Raw genomic sequence first — 17983 nt, 5'->3', positions numbered from 1 at the left:
ACATAAGAACAGAACCAGGTGGATTTCTATGGTCTATGTCCCAGAAACACCAAAGAAAGACCATGATCGAGTAAATAATATCACATTCATTGATGATTTTAAATATTGAATTGATAATGAATGTGACTGTTGGGCAGACTGGATGGACCATTCAAGTCTTTGTCTGCCGTCACTTACTATGTTACTATGCATGTGTAGCTTGCACTGCACCTTGACCGTGACCACCTCAGGCACGGTGTGCATGATGTTCCGCTTTCAGTGCATCTGCAGCCAGCTCAGGATTTGCCTCATCATGACCTCCAGGTAGGTCTAGTCCAGTTAGATTCTCTTATCGGTGGGCTTGATGCCACTCAAGCAAGAGGTTTCTATTTCTGCTCTGCAGCAAAAGTTGAGTGAGCCTGATCAACTCCAGCTGGTACTTCTCAGCTAGGCATCTGCCTAGACTGATAGAGAGACAGAAATAGTTTCTAATAATAATGTTGCTTATACTTTTACACTGATGAAACCTTGATAGAGTCACAGTAGCTTGAAAAGATCATACAGCAGAATACAACATAGGCAGTTTCAGTTCACAGAGGAGATATGCTGCAGATGTGATGGAGAGAGAAGGGGGAGGGGGAGCAACTAGCCCAGGATGCACAGAGAGCAAGGCAAGCCAATAGAAAGAGTCCCATGAGACACAGGAACTGGGCATGTGCTCTGAAAGAGCCTATTAAAGAGAACTACAGGATTGAATGGATTTGTAGTTCTATTATATAACCTATCATCTGCCTCTATGCAAATGGAGGGAAGGCAAAGCATGTAATGTAATGTAATATGTGTCAAAAGTGAGATGGTGCTACTTGGCTATCTAAAATCCCACAAGGTAAACAAGAAGGATGAGCCAACTCCAGCTTCTGGAAACATGAAAGGCAGAGAAATGACCTTTACAATGATTCTTAAATAAATATCCTCACCACATGCCATTTAATGGTCCAATGTTTTGTAGCTCTCCCTGAAACCAGCTTGTGTCTGAGCTGCAGCTCTGCCTCTCCTCAATTCCTCTCCATTCTCAAAAAATTGTTTACCTAAATTGGCTCCCTTCTCTCTGATGAAAAGTGGGGCTTGCCCTTCCCACCATGTCTGCTGCTCTTGTGGTCCACTGGATGGCAGTGCATGACCTCCCTTCCTGCTCTGTTGATGATCCTCCTATCTTTTTAGTTGTGGGCCTGGCTTCCCCCCACCCTCTCTTTTTTATCCCCTTTACTGGATCCTCTTTGGAGACAGTGCCTGGCCTCCCCTCCCTTCTGCTGAATTAGCCTCTACAACATCTGGCTCCATCTAGTCTTTGGGTGGGACACTGGGCCTTCCTGCCACTCTGTGCTTCTCTGCACTTAAGTGTCTTTCCCTATGCCTACATTTGTGCATATGTAAACCCACATCCTGTGTACAGTGGGAGAGACAGGTGGATTGACCCTCAACAACAGCTGTTCTTTGTTTTAAAAAACACACTTAAACAGCAGTCGTGGGATGGAATCTGAAAATGGTTAAAGGTGACTTGACATTAGATTGTGATAAATAGTGCATTAATAATTGGTCAAGTTATTCTTCATCCATGAATTCCACATAGTCATCTCCATTACTGTGCTTTGTAGAAATGTATCTTATCTTATCGCATTGCATTGCTCAGATAAAAATGAAAGCATTTTTGTGGCATAGCAGGAGCCATACCTTTTGTCTAAACCAGTGGTTCTCACCCCAGGCTTCAGGGCACATCTAGCCAGTCAAGTTTTCAGGATACTCACAATGAATATGCATGAGATAGGTTTGTATACAATGGAGATACTGCATTCAAATTTATCATTTATATTTATTGTGGATATCTTGAAAACCTGACTGGATAGGTGTGCCCTATGGACTGGGTTGAAAACCACTGCTCTAAAGTGATGGACAGCCCTGCTTGACACACATGAGTTGAAGGAGAGAAAATTACTGGCTGAAAGTGTAGTTATGTGACTGATGGAGCCTGTTATTGATTAGTAAATCCAATTTAAATAAACAGCTCTTGCTGTACATCACTTTTACCATGTAATCTTTAGATTCTATATATGAATGGCTTGACCAGTGGTCTCCTTTCTCTCTCCAATCTTATTTACAGTCATGCAGACCTAATCTGTTTCCAAAATAATGTGCCTACCAGATTAGTAGCAAGTCAGCAACTTCAGTTTCTGCCACTTCTCATTCATGTAGTGGAGGAGTAGCCTAGTGGTTAGTGCAGTGGACTTTGATCCTGGGGAACTGAGTTCAATTCCCACTGCAGCTCCTTGTGACTCTGGGCAAGTCACTTAACCCTCCATTGCCCCTGGTACAAAATAAGTACCTGAATATATGTAAACCACTTTGAATGTACTTGCAAAAACCTCAGAAAGGCAGTATATCAAGTCCCATTTCCCTTCTCTTTCCCTATATGTAACTATCCATGGTGCTGAAAAGAAAACAGTTCAAACTTAGGAAGTGTTAATATCCTTAATTTGTAATGCAAAATCTTACCAATTGTTAATGAATCATATTAACATATAGGAAAAATAATCAGGATTTTTCTTTTCATCTTGATCTTGTCTTCATTTCTGCTATTAAGATCTTCACTCCCAGCATAAATTTTAAGTCATGCATGCTGCCTTGAAACTTGATTTCTAATATTACAGAGCCATATCTTGATCAGTTCATTCATTGATGCATCTTCTCTTACACTTAACAGCTTCCTACTAAGTAACCTTTATTATCTTCATCTCATAGAGTCTTCATTACCCAAATCTAGGACACTTCTGGGGTTAATGCTTGTTAATAATGTGTGTGACAGTTCAAAGTTGTCCACTGCCTAATATACAGTAGTAATTAGAAACATGGCAGACAGCATAAATACATTAAAGAACATCATTTACACTTATGCATATGCATTGGGAATAAAGATTATGGAAAGCTTTGCCAGAATCATCAGGGGCCTGAAGTTGCACAAGGAAATTATAAAAAGTTGCAAGAAGCATCAAACCTCAGCAGCATCTGTTTGTTCAGGAGTTCCTGAATTCACAAGTGTGACAATTCAGCATAATATGTCTGGTCGCACAACATGGCAGCCTGTCTGATTAATTTTTGGCTATCCTTAAGTAGGATGCTTCACTTGGGCTCTTTGCTGTTTTAGACCCAACTCTTTTTTCCTTTGGGTTTAAGACAAAGACCCTTAGGCTGAAATACACAGGAAAAGGCTGACCTGTACAGTTTGAGACAGTTATGTAGCCATGCTAAAAACTTGAATAGAATACTTATAAATAAAACCTAACAACTGTATCTTGTTCACCTGCAAATCCCTCTTCAAATTAGTTCTGCTTACTGGTCCAAACCACAGATTCATGGCTATGTCTACTATTCAGAGTTCAAAATGCAAAGAAGCATTGACAGAGCTGTATAGAGGAGGGGAAAGGGATTTACTACAGCCAAATAAGTTGGTCAGATGGAAAAAAAACAGCAGACTTAGGTACCTACAAAAGAAAAAAAGACAGGAGGCAGGGGGTGGTCATAGGGGAGATAAGGCAAGAGGAGGAAGGAAGGAAACAGTATGAATAGAAGGAGCAAGGTAGAAGACAAGGTAAAGGGCAGGATCTTGATGAAGGACTTGGTTAGGCAGACAAATCAATAGTAACATAGTAACATAGTAGATGACGGCAGAAAAAGACCTGCACAGTCCACCCAGTCTGCCCAACAAGATAACTCATATGTGCTAATTTTGTGTATACCCTACTTTGATTTGTACCTGTGCTCTTCAGGGCACAGACCGTATAAGTCTGCCCAGCACTATCCCCGCCTCCCAACCACTGGCTCTGGCACAGACCGTATAAGTCTGCCCAGCAAAGGGGACAGAGTTAGGGGTAGATACTGGGAACAGCTTCAGAGGTGCAGGCACGGGTGCACCACTATCTTTTTGCTGGCCTCAAACTCTCTGCCCAGGTTATCATAGGGGCAAACATACCATGTTGTAAAATTGGTGAAGGTTAGCCCAAATAGAAAACATATCAGTTTATCTAAACAGAGAAAGTGCCAATAGTTGTTATAAGGCTGAATTCCCATCATACGTATTAGTGGTGGCATTAATGATGTCAATGAATATCTGGCCTCCATCTTTTGTGGAGGGGACAAAAGCTCAGAGCAAGGATGTCAAAGGTATACAAGTGAAGGAAGAGGGTGCTTCTATGGAAGCCCACAGATGAGCTGACACTAGGGTGAATTTGACTTATATGTTCTGTACGAATTGGAGACAGAAATGCTTTGATTATTGTTTTTGTGAAATAAAAGTTAAGAGCTGTTTGTCTCTAAGGCTAGATGCTCTGCAAGAAAAATTAACCTACCAAAGACCTGTATTTCAAAAGTTGCAATTTGTATTTCTCACTTTTTTGTTATGATAAGATTCAATGATACGGCCAAAATAAAAGCACTATGTCTTCTTTGATTTATTGTCAAGAGCCTCATTGATGTATCAGAAGAATAGTGCTAATGTACTACGGACCAAAGGTGGAGTAGGAACGGTGAGAGAAGACAAGGATTTGGCAGATGAAGAGGAAAGAGTAGGGTGAAAGACGGTGCCTAGTGCTGCCTACTCTATTTGTGAAAATGAAAAGAAGAGAGAGAAAGGACGTCAAACACTAAAGAAGAGAACATGAAAGGCAAAAGGTGTAAAGCAGAGAGAGGTAAGTTATATGGAAAAGAAAAGGGATGAAGAAAATATTGAGGTGGAAGAAACTGAAAAGAGAATAGAAAACACCCTAAAACCACATCCTCATTAGAAGCTAATCTAATCCTAGCTTTCTAATCCCTCTCTAATGTAGTTTGGCTTTTGTTATCCTCCAAAACCTTCCTTTCAGCAACATACTTTAAACAGTAGGGCATCGATATTCAGCCAGTGGCACTCAGCATTTTGCTGACCACTGTCAGTGTTATGCCCAGAAATTCAATGCTGGGCCATGTCTGGGCTCCATCACTGAATTTCTGGGTTTATGGAGACATCTAAACCATAGCTGGTTAAGTGCGATATTCAGCAATTAACTGGCTATAGCGAACTGCATAAAGAGAGGAGTCACTTTCATGTGGTCCTACTTATGCAGTTACTTTGGCCAGTTAAGGGAAAGGGAAATGGGACTTGATATACCACCTTTCTGAGGTTTTTGCACTACATTCAAAGCAGTTTACATATAGTCCGGTACTATTTTGTACCAGGTGCAATGGAGGGTTAAGTGACTTACCCAGAGTCACAAGGAGCTACAGTGGGAATTGAACTCAGTTCCCCAGAATCAAAGTTCACTGCACTAACCACTAGGCTACTCCTCCACTCTTTAAGTGCTGAATATTGGCACTTAACCGGCCAAGTTCTAACTCCGCACTCGGAACACCCCCAAAATAGCTGATTTTGAGTTCAGCGCTAACCAGATATTTGCAAGTGGCAGCAACCAGTTAAGTGCCACTGAAAATGAGTGGTTAGTGAGCAATTTAACTAGCCAGGATCCATTTTTGGTTAGTTAAATCACTTTGAATATTGAATATTGACCCCTTCATTTTCAACCCTCCTAGCAGCTATGGAAAATGACTCCTGTTGGAGTGGGGTCAGTTTTAGTCTAGGAACCACATTCTACTGGTAACTGCTAGGAGCTGGTCCGGCAGGAGAAACCATTAATAATAAAAATGTTTGTTTTAAATTGAAATGTGTACTGTAGCTGCTATTTTCCCCCCATATAAAATATCTTGCTTCTTTTACTTGTCAAACTAAGATAAACCAATGTCAGCTGCATCCATGCCCAGCCTTCTCTACAATATCATCCATTAACTTGTTCTTAAAACTAAATGAAATGCTCAGAAGATGAGAAATGTCCACCATTAAACTGAGGCAATAGCTTGTTGGAGCCTGCACATAACCAGCTCCATGTTTTGGGTACCATGAATTGGTTAACCTATTCCACAAAGGAAGACTTTGTTGTTGTTTTGGCTTTTCCCTACGTTAACACTATAGCGACGGATAAGCTTAGTACATAAGTACTTAAGCATCACCATACTGAGAAAAGACCAAGGGTCCATCAAGCCCAGCATCCTGTATCCGACAGTGGCCAATCCAGGCTTCAAGAACCCCGGCAACCCCCCCCCCCCCAATTTTTTTAAAATAATGTTCAACGGACTTTTCCCTCAGGAATCTGTCCAAACCCCCTTTAAATTCCCTAAGGCCAGCTGCTGTCACTACATTCTCCAGAAATGAGTTCCAGAGTCTAACTACACCACTGAGTAAAGAAAAACTTTCTCCTATTTGTTTTAAATCTACCATTTTCTAGTTTCATCTTGTGTCCCCTGGTTTTGTTGTTGTTTGAAGGTGTAAACAAATGCTTCACATCTGTCCGCTCTATTCCGCTCATTATCTTGTAGACTTCTATCATATCACCCCTCAGCCACCTTTTCTCCAAGCTGAAGAGCCCTAACCTTCTCAGCCTTTCCTCATAGGGAGGTCGTTCCATTCCCTTTATCATTTTCGTCACCCTTCTCTTAATTAGCTTAATTATTAAGCTAATAGCAGATGGATTACAGATGTCTCCTGCAGAGTTTTAGAGGACCTTTTTGCAAGCAGAGGGCAATTAAAACAAAACATCCTCACTCCCAACAGAGAATAAGCAGAAACATATCAGACTGGATAGTTTAAAAACGTTTCCTAGTTGCTAATTCCCACAGCAGGAGTCTGATGTACATAGAAGAATCTGACCGTGCTGCAGTGCTTAAGATAACCCAGCTCTCTTGTAATACACCACAGGTTGTCTTAGCTTTCCTTCTCCTTCTCGGCTCTGAGCTAAGCTTGCCACTTTTAGACCAGAGGTTTTCTCTGGTCCTGTAGTCCCCGCCTCAGGCTCTTCTTCTTAGAGCCCTGCCTACTTCCTTGACCTTTATAAGACAGCTCTTCCAGAGCTCATATATTTCTGAGACGGCTGCCTTCAGTGAACTGCAGCAAACTTTTGGTAAAAAGCTAACACACATTATTCCTGATTCAGGTAGGTGCAGAGGAGGGGTTGGTTTCTGTTTAAAATTTATTGTAGGTGTCTTGGACAGATGTAGTCACGCATTCAGCACAAATGAGCAGTGAGTTCGCTGACCTCAGCCTTCAAGCGGTTCTTTAACCAAGGGGGAGTAAGTTTGTCTCATGCAGTACCATTTTCTCTGAGGACTCTACAAAGTGAGGTCGGTACTGGATCCCTCCTTTCCCAGGTACAGCAAAGCAATGCGTTTGTTCTCTGTCTTAAAGGAAGATTGACTGAAAGAGCCCAGGTAGAACTGCTTTAAGAATGTGATTGCCTTGTTTTTCTTGATAGGCAAAAAAATAATTAACAAGTGATGTGGTCTATTTGCTGCTCTAGAAATGGGGCTTTATGTTGAGAGCTGCTCAGTAATTGAAAGAGAACTTAGTGCTCTGTAACTTTCACTGTATTTTTGCACAGTACTGAAGAAGGTGTGTAGAGTGCAACCGTTCAGAGGCAGCAGTTTGAAAGCTACAAGTTAGAAGCAGGATACAAAGGAACATTTCCTTTCCTCACAAGTGAAAGTCAGCTTGGAGAATCAACGATGCAAGTTGTCTAACAATTGCAACTTTCTACCTACTTAGAAAAAAAAAATCACCATTCCCTGATAAACACAGTGCTAATTTAGTTATTGAAATTGGCGGGATTGAGTGTATGATTCACTTACACAGTTGTGTGTTGTGTTCAAACTTTTTTATATAGCTTGCTTTGTAAGATTCAGTTTGAACTCCCTAGTTAGACATAGAAGTTTATAAATCATCCATCCCTACTAACACGTTCTAGGCGAGGTGCAAAGCAGCAGCAACAGAATTACAATACAACATAAAAGTAGATAAACACCAGCAATATAGAAACAGAATTAACTTCATTTTAGTCAGATCTGTGCAAAAACAACTGCTGAATAGTCACATGCATAAGGATGATACACAGACGGACCGATAGGATGCACCTTTAACAACCAATAGGTGTTTTGAATTAGTGAAGCATGCTTTAAAAAGGAGATTGGCAAGACAATACTTTTTACCATAATTGCATAATATTGTATAACAGAACTTTATAATTATCTTGAACTTAATTATTGATGATAATTCTGATCATTCGTGTAGCATTTGGCAATTAAAATTCAATTTTAATTCAATTTAATTGCGTTTGGCAATTAAAATTCAAGGCGAAGAAATGCAAAGTGATGCACTTAGGGAATAGAAATCCACGGGAGACGTATGTGTTAGGCGGGGAGAGTCTGATAGGTACGGGCAGAGAGAGGGATCTTGGGGTGATAGTATCTGAGGATTTGAAGGCGACGAAACAGTGTGACAAGGCGGTGGCCGTAGCTAGAAGGTTGTTAGGCTGTATAGAGAGAGGTGTGACCAGAAGAAGAAAGGGGGTGTTGATGCCCCTGTATAAGTCGTTGGTGAGGCCCCACCTGGAGTATTGTGTTCAGTTTTGGAGGCTGTATCTTGTTAAGGATGTAAAAAGAATTGAAGCGGTGCAAAGAAAAGCTACGAGAATGGTATGGGATTTGTGTTACAAGACGTATGAGGAGAGACTTGCTGAACTAAACATGTATACTCTGGAGGAAAGGCGAAACAGGGGTGATATGATACAGATGTTCAAATATTTGAAAGGTATTAATCCGCAAAGGAACCTTTTCCGGAGATGGGAAGGTGGTAGAACGAGAGGACATGAAATGAGATTGAAGGGGGGCAGACTCAAGAAAAATGTCAGGAAGTATTTTTTCACGGAGAGAGTAGTGGATGCTTGGAATGCCCTCCCACGGGAGGTGGTGGAGAGGAAAACGGTAACGGAATTCAAACATGCATGGGATAAGCATAAAGGAATCCTGTGCCGAAGGAATGGATCCTCAGGAGCTTAGTCAAGATTGGGAGGCGGGGCTGGTGGTAGGGAGGCGGGGATAGTGCTGGGAAGACTTATACGGTCTGTGCCAGAGCTGGTGGTGGGAAGCGGGACTGGTGGTTGGGAGGCGGGGATAGTGCTGGGCAGACTTGTACGGTCTGTGCCAGAGCCGGTGGTTGGGAGGCGGGGCTGGTGGTTGGGAGGTGAGGATAGAGCTGGGCAGACTTATACGGTCTGTGCCCTGAAGAGCACAGGTACAAATCAAAGTTACGGTATACACAAAAAGTAGCACATATGAGTTATCTTGTTGGGCAGACTGGATGGACCGTGCAGGTCTTTTTCTGCCATCATCTACTATGTTACTATGCATGAGGTGCTTGGTGGTGGACTTTGTTCCTGGGGAACTGGGTTCGATTCCCACTGCAGGCACAGGCAGCTCCTTGTGACTCTGGGCAAGTCACTTAACCCTCCATTGCCCCATGTAAGCCGCATTGAGCCTGCCATGAGTGGGAAAGCGCGGGGTACAAATGTAACAAAAATAAAATAGATACTATTGGAGATTCTACGTGGAATGTTGCTACTATTGGAGATTCTACATGGAATGTTGCTATTCCACTAGCAACATTCCATGTAGAAGGCTGCGCAGGCTTCTGTTTCTGTGAGTCTGACGTCCTGCACGTACGTGCAGGACGTCAGACTCACAGAAGCAGAAGCCTGCGCGGCCACATTGGTGATCTGCAAGGGCTGACCTCTACATGGAATGTTGCTAGTGGAATAGCAACATTCCATGGAGGAGTGGCCTAGTGGTTAGGGTGGTGGACTTTGGTCCTGGGGAACTGAGGAACTATGCTCGATTCCCACTTCAGGCACAGGCAGCTCCTTGTGACTCTGGGCAAGTCACTTAACCCTCCATTGCCCCATGTAAGCCGCATTGAGCCTGCCATGAGTGGGAAAGCGCAGGGTACAAATGTAACAAAAATAAAATAGATACTATTGGAGATTCTACGTGGAATGTTGCTACTATTGGAGATTCTACATGGAATGTTGCTATTCCACTAGCAACATTCCATGTAGAAGGCTGCGCAGGCTTCTGTTTCTGTGAGTCTGACGTCCTGCACGTACGTGCAGGACGTCAGACTCACAGAAGCAGAAGCCTGCGCGGCCACATTGGTGATCTGCAAGGGCTGACCTCTACATGGAATGTTGCTAGTGGAATAGCAACATTCCATGGAGGAGTGGCCTAGTGGTTAGGGTGGTGGACTTTGGTCCTGGGGAACTGAGGAACTGAGTTCGATTCCCACTTCAGGCACAGGCAGCTCCTTGTGACTCTGGGCAAATCACTTAACCCTCCATTGCCCCAGGTACAAATAAGTACCTGTATATAATATGTAAGCCGCATTGAACCTGCTATGAGTGGAAAAGCGCGGGGTACAAATGTAACAAAAAAATATATAGAACAAGTTGTGGATAAGGCCCTTGAGTCTGTACAGTTTACTTCTTGGTACAATAAGAAAAATCAGAATTCCTTTCTTATCTTCACAACTAGGGGGTCCTCTGTGCTCACCTTTAGAGAAAGTGAGTTGATGAATGGCGTCTTTTCCTTGTTCATTCTCCGGCTTTTCACTGACTGTCCTGTAGCTTTGTTTGGGTGCAATTTTAAGTCATCCTGCACATTTTGCAATTTAGGTAGGTATTTCTCACCTGCTGTGTTTATATTGCAGCCAGTTTTCAAAAGGGAAACACTTGGTTTCTCTTTGAAAATTACAGCTACAAAGCATCTATTTACTTTGCATCTGCTACTTGTGTATGTGGTTGAGTGAGGGCAAGATAGTGTACTAATATATGAAAATCTAGCGCAGATGGGCAAGTTTAGGTCAAGGGAGCGAAAAAGCACAGAGGCATATTTTTCTTTGACACTGCTTACAGTAGGCAAACTCTTTAACCCCACTTGGCTGCTCTCTCAGATGGTCAGTGCAATGTATGTGTTCCCTTTTGGTGCATGTTTGCCCTACCATTTGGGTGGTTTCTCTTTTTAAGGGGTCCTTTTACTAAGGTTGCACTGAAAAACGGCTTGCGGTAGTGTAGGTGTGAGTTTTGGGCGTGCGCTGGTCCATTTTTTAGCGCACCTGTAAAAAAAGGCCTTTTAAAAATGTTCCCTGAAAATGGATGTGTCAAAATCAAAATTGCGGCATATCTATTTTGAGTCTGAGACCTTACCCCTTAGGGAAGGTAGTATATTCAAATACAACACGCTGTAGCTAGAGTTTCTATTCTTATGTGTTTATGAAATGTAAAAGCAGGTGGCTATTTGCTAACTGGTTGGGGTTCTTTGAGGATTGACCTAGTGGTAATGACCTACACACATCAAATGCCACTTGGTGCATGTCTGATACGCGCGTTCGAAAATAAAAATTACTTTTCAGATGCGCGTATCAGATGCGCACCAAAATTGAAATTACTGCAAGAGCCACATGGTAGCCGGGCGTTAAGTCCATTTTGGCACATGTTGGGCATGTGTAAAGCCTTATGCGGCTTAGAAAAAGGACCTCTAAATTTGTTCAGGGCAAGCTTTGCTTTTTTTCCTTTTTTTTTTTTATTTTGATTGTAAACTACTGATATATTAACGAAGAGCAGTATGTAAAGGCTTGTAATAAATTTAAACAAGACAATGGCTGACTGAAAATTGTCCTCAATGTTGAGGACAAATGCAAAGGAATTAGGTGCCTGAGGCAAAACTTCAAACTTTGTAAACCCCCTCCCTCACCACCCCAATTAACTTCCAGACCCCTAGATTTACCTATCTCCTTCCTGAGATTTAAGAGTGACCTAGTGGATAGAGCAGTGCTCTTGACATCCAGAGGTGGCCACTGCTGCTCCCTGTGATCTTGCACAAGTCACTTAACCCTCTATTGCAATGTTTCCCCAAGTCCAGTCCTGGAGTACCCCTTGCCAGTCAGGTTTTCAGGATATCCACAATGAATATGCATGAACTTGATTTGCGTACACTGCCTCCATTATATGCCAATCTCTTCATGTATATTCATTGTGGATATCCTGAAAACCTGACTGGCAAGGGGTACTCCAGGACCGGACTTGGGAAGCTCTGCAATATTGCCTCAGGTACAAACTTAGGGCCCTGTTTACTAAGCCGTGCTATAGGTGTAGGTGCACTAACGTTTTTAGCATGCGCTAAGAATTACATAAGTACATAAGTATTGTCATACTGGGAAAGACCAAAGGTCCATCAAGCCCAGCATCCTGTTTCCAACAGTGGCCAATCCAGGTCACAAATACCTGGCAAGATCCCAAAAAAGTACAAAACATTTTATACTCCCTTACCTCTTAGTTGTCCTGTCTGTTTGTCTGTCCTATTTAGATTGTGAGCTCTTTGAGCAGGGACTGTCTTTTCATGTATGGTGTACAGCGCTGCATATGCCTTGTAGTGCTATAGAAGTGATAAGTAGTAGTAATACTGCTTATCCCAGAAATAGTGGATTTTCGCCAAGTCCATTTAATAATGGTCAATGGACTTTTCCTTTAGGAAGCCGTCCAAACCTTTTTTTAAACTCTGCTAAGCTAACCGCCTTTACCACATTCTCTGGCAATGAATTCCAGAGTTTAATTACATGTTGAATGAAGAAACATTTTTCCAATTCGTTTTAAATTTACTACATTGTAGCTTCATCGCATGCGCCCTAGTCCTAGTATTTTTGGAAAGCGTGAACAGACGCTTCATATCTACCCGTTCAACTCCACTCATTATTTTATAGACCTTTATCATATTTCCCCTCAGTCACCTTTTGTCCAAGCTGAAGAGCCCTAGCCGCTTTAGCCTTTCCTCATAGGGAAGTTGTCCCATCCCCTTTATCATTTAGCACGTGCTAATGCTATAGACACCCGTAGGAATATATGGGTGTCTCTAGCATTAGCGCACACTAAAAACACTAGCACACCTTAGTAAACAGGGCCTTTAGATTGTAAGCCCTCCAGGGACAGATAAATAGCCAGTGTACCTGAATATAACTCACCTTGAGCTACTGCTGAAAAGGTGTGAGCAAAATCTAAACAAATAAATAAATAATAAATTAAATACTCGTAGTTATATTAATTTTCTTTTATATTGTTTTAAATATTGTGTATGTCCAATTCTAACCCCCCTTGAGCACTGGAAAATACAAGCTATAAATGTTTAATAATAATATTAAAAATAATCCCAAAACGGCTTCCTAGAATTACATAATTGAAGCTTGTGCTTTTAAATATTAAACTTAGATGTGTGTATGGGATCTTGAGAGTAAGTCTGACATGGAGAAGTAGGGGCTGAGAACCAGGGGAGATTGATTGAAATTTCATTGCAGCTCCTTGTAATCTTGGGCATATCATTAACCCCCCCCCCGCCCATTGCCTCAAGTAGAAAATGAGATGGTAAACCCTCCAGGGACAGGGAAACATCTACTCTACCTGATTTACACCAGATCAATAGCTTGAATGAAGTATATATGAAATTAAGGGGTTGATATTCAAAGTGATTTAACCAGGTGGGAGAGGTGCCTGGCCAATTAAATTGCTCATATGGGACCAGCTGCTGATTTAAGCACCTTCAGCAGAGCATGCCTGCCTCAGTGAGCATTGCTGCGCTGCCAGGACAACTTGGGCAGGGGAGAGAGGAAAATCACAACTTCAGGTAAAAGGTTTTGCAAGTGAGCGGACCTGACCTCCCAAGCCTCTTATATCGGGCGCCTATGATTATTGCATATCAAGTCATGCATACTGGCTCACCTTCCTTTCTCTTCAGTCGTTTTATTCCTTATGTTTCTTCTCATACCCTCTGTTCCTCCAGTCAGCATCTTCTTACTATGCCTCCATTTCATCTTATTTGGTTTGATACTATTTGTCATTCCTGGTTTAGTGTTGTTGCTCCCAGCCCCACTTTGGGCTGAATTATCCTACCAGAAATGTAAAACTGCTCTTAAGACTTATCTCTTTAAACAAGTATTCTCTGTGACCTGTCTCATGCTTTATTCTTTCCACATTTTCACTTGTAGCACACCACTGTTTTACCTACACCTACTTTCCTCTAAAGTGTTCATTTATGGCTCTGTAATTTAGTTTAATTCTTATCCCTTCAGTGTGTCCCTATTGTATGCATTTTTGTTTTGGTCTTATCTTCCCTGCTTGCCTTGTTTATATTTTAATTATATTTCATTTCCCTTTCAAATATTTTAACTGCTTAGAAATGTATTTTATACGATTTGCGGTATATCAAAAATAAACCGAAACTTGAATCCTAAGGATGGAGGAAGTTATAGGAGGGCGATGGATATCTGAAGCAGCCTACCAGCAGAGTTGATGGTGCTTACTAAAACAGGGTCAACACTGAAGCATTTTGAGGACAGATAGAGGTTGATGACAAGGACATGATATAGGGATAGGTAGGGTAAAGAGAGAGTGTGGGAAGGAAGGTCAAGATAATAATCAGTGACAGATTCATTTTGTTTAGAAATGTATTTATATATTTGTTACATTTATATCCCACATTTTCCCACCTGTTTGTAGGCTCAATGTTGCTTACATAGTACCAGAGAGGTGTTACAGACTCCGGTGTAAACAAATACAAAGTGATGTTGTGGTAAGATAAAGTTCATGTGGCCCAGTCACACCAGGGAATCGTACAACGGAAGAGTTGTGTTATGTCCATTATGTTCTTTAGTTTTGTTGTGTTGCAGAGATCAAGCATTTATGTTGGATCGGTAGGGTATGCTTGATTTATATTTGTTATATTCAATTTATATTTATATTATCTATTTATATTTAATATGTTTAGGGAAGGTAGTATATTCAAATACAACACGCTGTAGCTAGAGTTTCTATTCTTATGTGTTTATGAAATGTAAAAGCAGGTGGCTATTTGCTAACTGGTTGGGGTTCTTTGAGGATACAGAATATCAGTGTGTGTTGGTGCTTTTGAAGCACAGGGTACTGTTGCTGGGTATTTTTTTTTTTTTTTTCCTGGTTGAATCGTACACATATATTTGTGCAACTGAAGAGTTTGTAGTATGGAAAGACACATAAGTAGTGTTGAAGATCCAAAGCAATCAAGAGGATATGACGTCTAAATCTGAATTTGGACATTTTACACAAAACATCCAAATTCTGAACAGGAAAGAAGGTCATTTTCGAAAAAGAAAAACATCTATCTTTTTTCTTTTTTCAAAAATACTATGGACATTTTATTTTTTTGGACATTTTGTCATTTGGACTTTTTTTTTTTTTTTGGGGGGGGGGGTTGCTCCATTTTTGAAAAAAAAAAAAAAAGTCCAAGTGCAAAACACATAAAATCAAGCCATTGGGATGTAGGAGGAGCTAGCGTGTTTAGTAGACTGGTCCCCCCCTGACATCTCAGGACAGAAAAAGGGCACCCTAGGGGGCACTGCAGTGGACTTCATAAACTGCTCCCAGTTACACATCTCACCATTGCTCCCTTACCTTGTATGCTGAGCCCCCCAAAACCCACTACCCCCAACTGTACACCACTACCATAGTCCTTACGGGTAAAGGGGGCACTTATATGTGGGTACAGTGGGTTTCTGGTGAGTTTTGGAGGGCTTAGAATGTCATCCACAAGTGTAAGAGATAGGGGGGAGGTAGAAGCCTGGGTCCTCTTGTCAGCAGTGCACTGCACTGCACCCAACACTTGACTACTTCAGGGACCTGCATGCTGTTCTAATGGACCTGAATATAACATCTGAGGCTGGCATAGAGGTTGGCAAGTAATGTTTTTCATCACATTTTGGGGGTGGGTGGGAGGGGGTTAGTGACCACTGGGGGAAGAAGGGGAGGTCATTCCTGATTCTCTCCAGTGGTCATCTGGCTAATTAGGGCAAAGTTTTGTGCCTTATTCGTTATAAAAACAAGTCTAGCTCAAAATGTCTTAAGTTTTAGTCCTGGACAGTTTTGTTTTGTTCCATTATGGCTGAAAAACATCTAAGTCTTAGGAACGCCCAAGTCCTGCCTTGAACATGCCCCTGACACACTCCCTTGAGATTTAGACGCACTTCTGACAGACTTCAGAGAAAAATGTCTAAAGAGGCTTCAAAAATACTGATTTGGACATTTTTGTTAAAAAAAAAAACAAAAACTTCCAAATGCAGACTTATGTCACTTTTTGGACATTTTTCTCTTTGGAAAATGAGCCTGATAATGTAGGAGAAGTGGGAATTTTCTGATGGTTAATCTAATAGACACCTACTTTTTTGCTCTTGGAATGGCGTTATTGGTGTTTATCAGTTAAAATCTACAATCGGAAGCCTTAACATAACATCAGATCTGGATGCTGGTTCCAATTACCTCCTATTACCAAATATTCCTGGTCGTTGTGTGAAAAAATATGTGAAAAGCTACTTGCCCAATAATCAGAGAAGAAATACTATAGATGAGTTTTTGTCTTGTTCCACTTTGGGAGCTAAGGATAACCACAGCCAGAGATATGTGGGAAAACTTTGGAATCAGTATTCAAAGACACGGCTGTCGCATAAAGACATACTCAATGGCCCTAACCGCCATGCAGTCCTACACTTAAATGGGTAGCTTATCTGTTTGAAGTTAGGACTGCTATTTACATGGATAGCAACAGATTGTTTCTGCTATTAGCATAAATTTTGGCCCTGCCCATTGAATGCCCTGACCTTTTCTCATTTCATATGGATAAAATTTGGCCATATATTCAGTTGTCTATTCAAAATGTATCTATTCAGTGGCATTGAATTAAAAAATAAAGCAATTATTGGGTTACCACCGGGTGCTGAGCACATAAGCGCTTTTAAATATTGATGTGTATATTTTCACCCTAACTGCATGTTATGATGAGAAATTATTTATTTTATTTATTTATTGCATTTGTATCCCACATTTTCCCACCTTTTTGCGGGTTCAGTGTGGCTTACAATATGAGATGAATGATGGAAATACAGTTGTTACAGATTGGTTATGGATTACATTGTGCAGAGTTATGCGAGACAATCAAAGTGTCGTTAAGGAAAGTAACAATGGAACACAAACATTGAAACGATGGAAGGAGACAATGGGAGCTTAAAGGGCGATCATAAGGCATGTGCTTTGGCCCTAGTTCTCTAAGTTGCATCTTATTGGATGTTCCAGTCTAACAAGCAACAGGTGGTTATCTTAAGACCTGCTAAATCAGTTGCTCCCAGTCTGTGATCCATGGAGCCCTGAGGATTGATCAGACCATTATACAGAGTCCACAGAACACGTAAGAGAGTTTTTATATTGTCATGTGAGCAGAATATAGAAGGTGCTGTGGAGGCGGGATCAGCCATGGATGGTGATAGAGTAGCAGCAGTAGCCACGGGAATGAAAGAAGAAGCAACTGTGGGGATGGACTTGGAAGCAGCTGTGCATACTAGAAGCAGAAGCTGTTGCAAGGGTGGAGTCAGCAGTGGAGTGTGGTCAGAGGTAGTTGTGGGGACTATAAGCAGAAGCATTGGGATCACCATCAGACTACAGGGCTGCCATCAGCATTACAGCATTGATTCTTGATAAAGGAGAGGGAGAGAGGTACAGATGGTGAGGACTAGCTGGAGGAGGAAAGAGAGACAGAGATACTACTAGGGCTGGCTGGTGGGAAGAGGTTGGGACTGGCTGGGGGAGAGGGAAAGAGACATAGACTGGCTGGAGGGAGCAAGAGAAACAGAGGAGAGAGGCTGGTGAGAGAGACTATGAAGCATGGCTTGAGAAACAAACAGACAGGTAGGGACTGGCTGGCAGGAAAGAAAGGGAGAGACTGATGGGGACTGTTTGGGGGAGAGACAGAGAAACTGGTGGCGACTGGGTAGTAGGGAGCAGGAACGGAGAGGGAGATAAAGAGCTGATGAGGACAGTCTTGGCCCTGAGAGGACAGGGGCTGTGAAAAGTAGTGAGGATGAACTGGGGTCCCTGCACTTTTTGAAGGTTTAATAAGGGGACCACACAACAAAAGGTTGGGAACTTCTGTCCTAAGTGGCACACTGTTCTATTATCAATGGTGGGAATGCAAAGAA

This window comes from Microcaecilia unicolor, chromosome 2, assembly GCF_901765095.1.
Source record: "Microcaecilia unicolor chromosome 2, aMicUni1.1, whole genome shotgun sequence".
Lineage (NCBI taxonomy): Eukaryota > Metazoa > Chordata > Amphibia > Gymnophiona > Siphonopidae > Microcaecilia > Microcaecilia unicolor.
The sequence above is the reverse complement of the archived record's forward strand: the minus strand, read 5'-3'. Positions refer to the sequence as shown.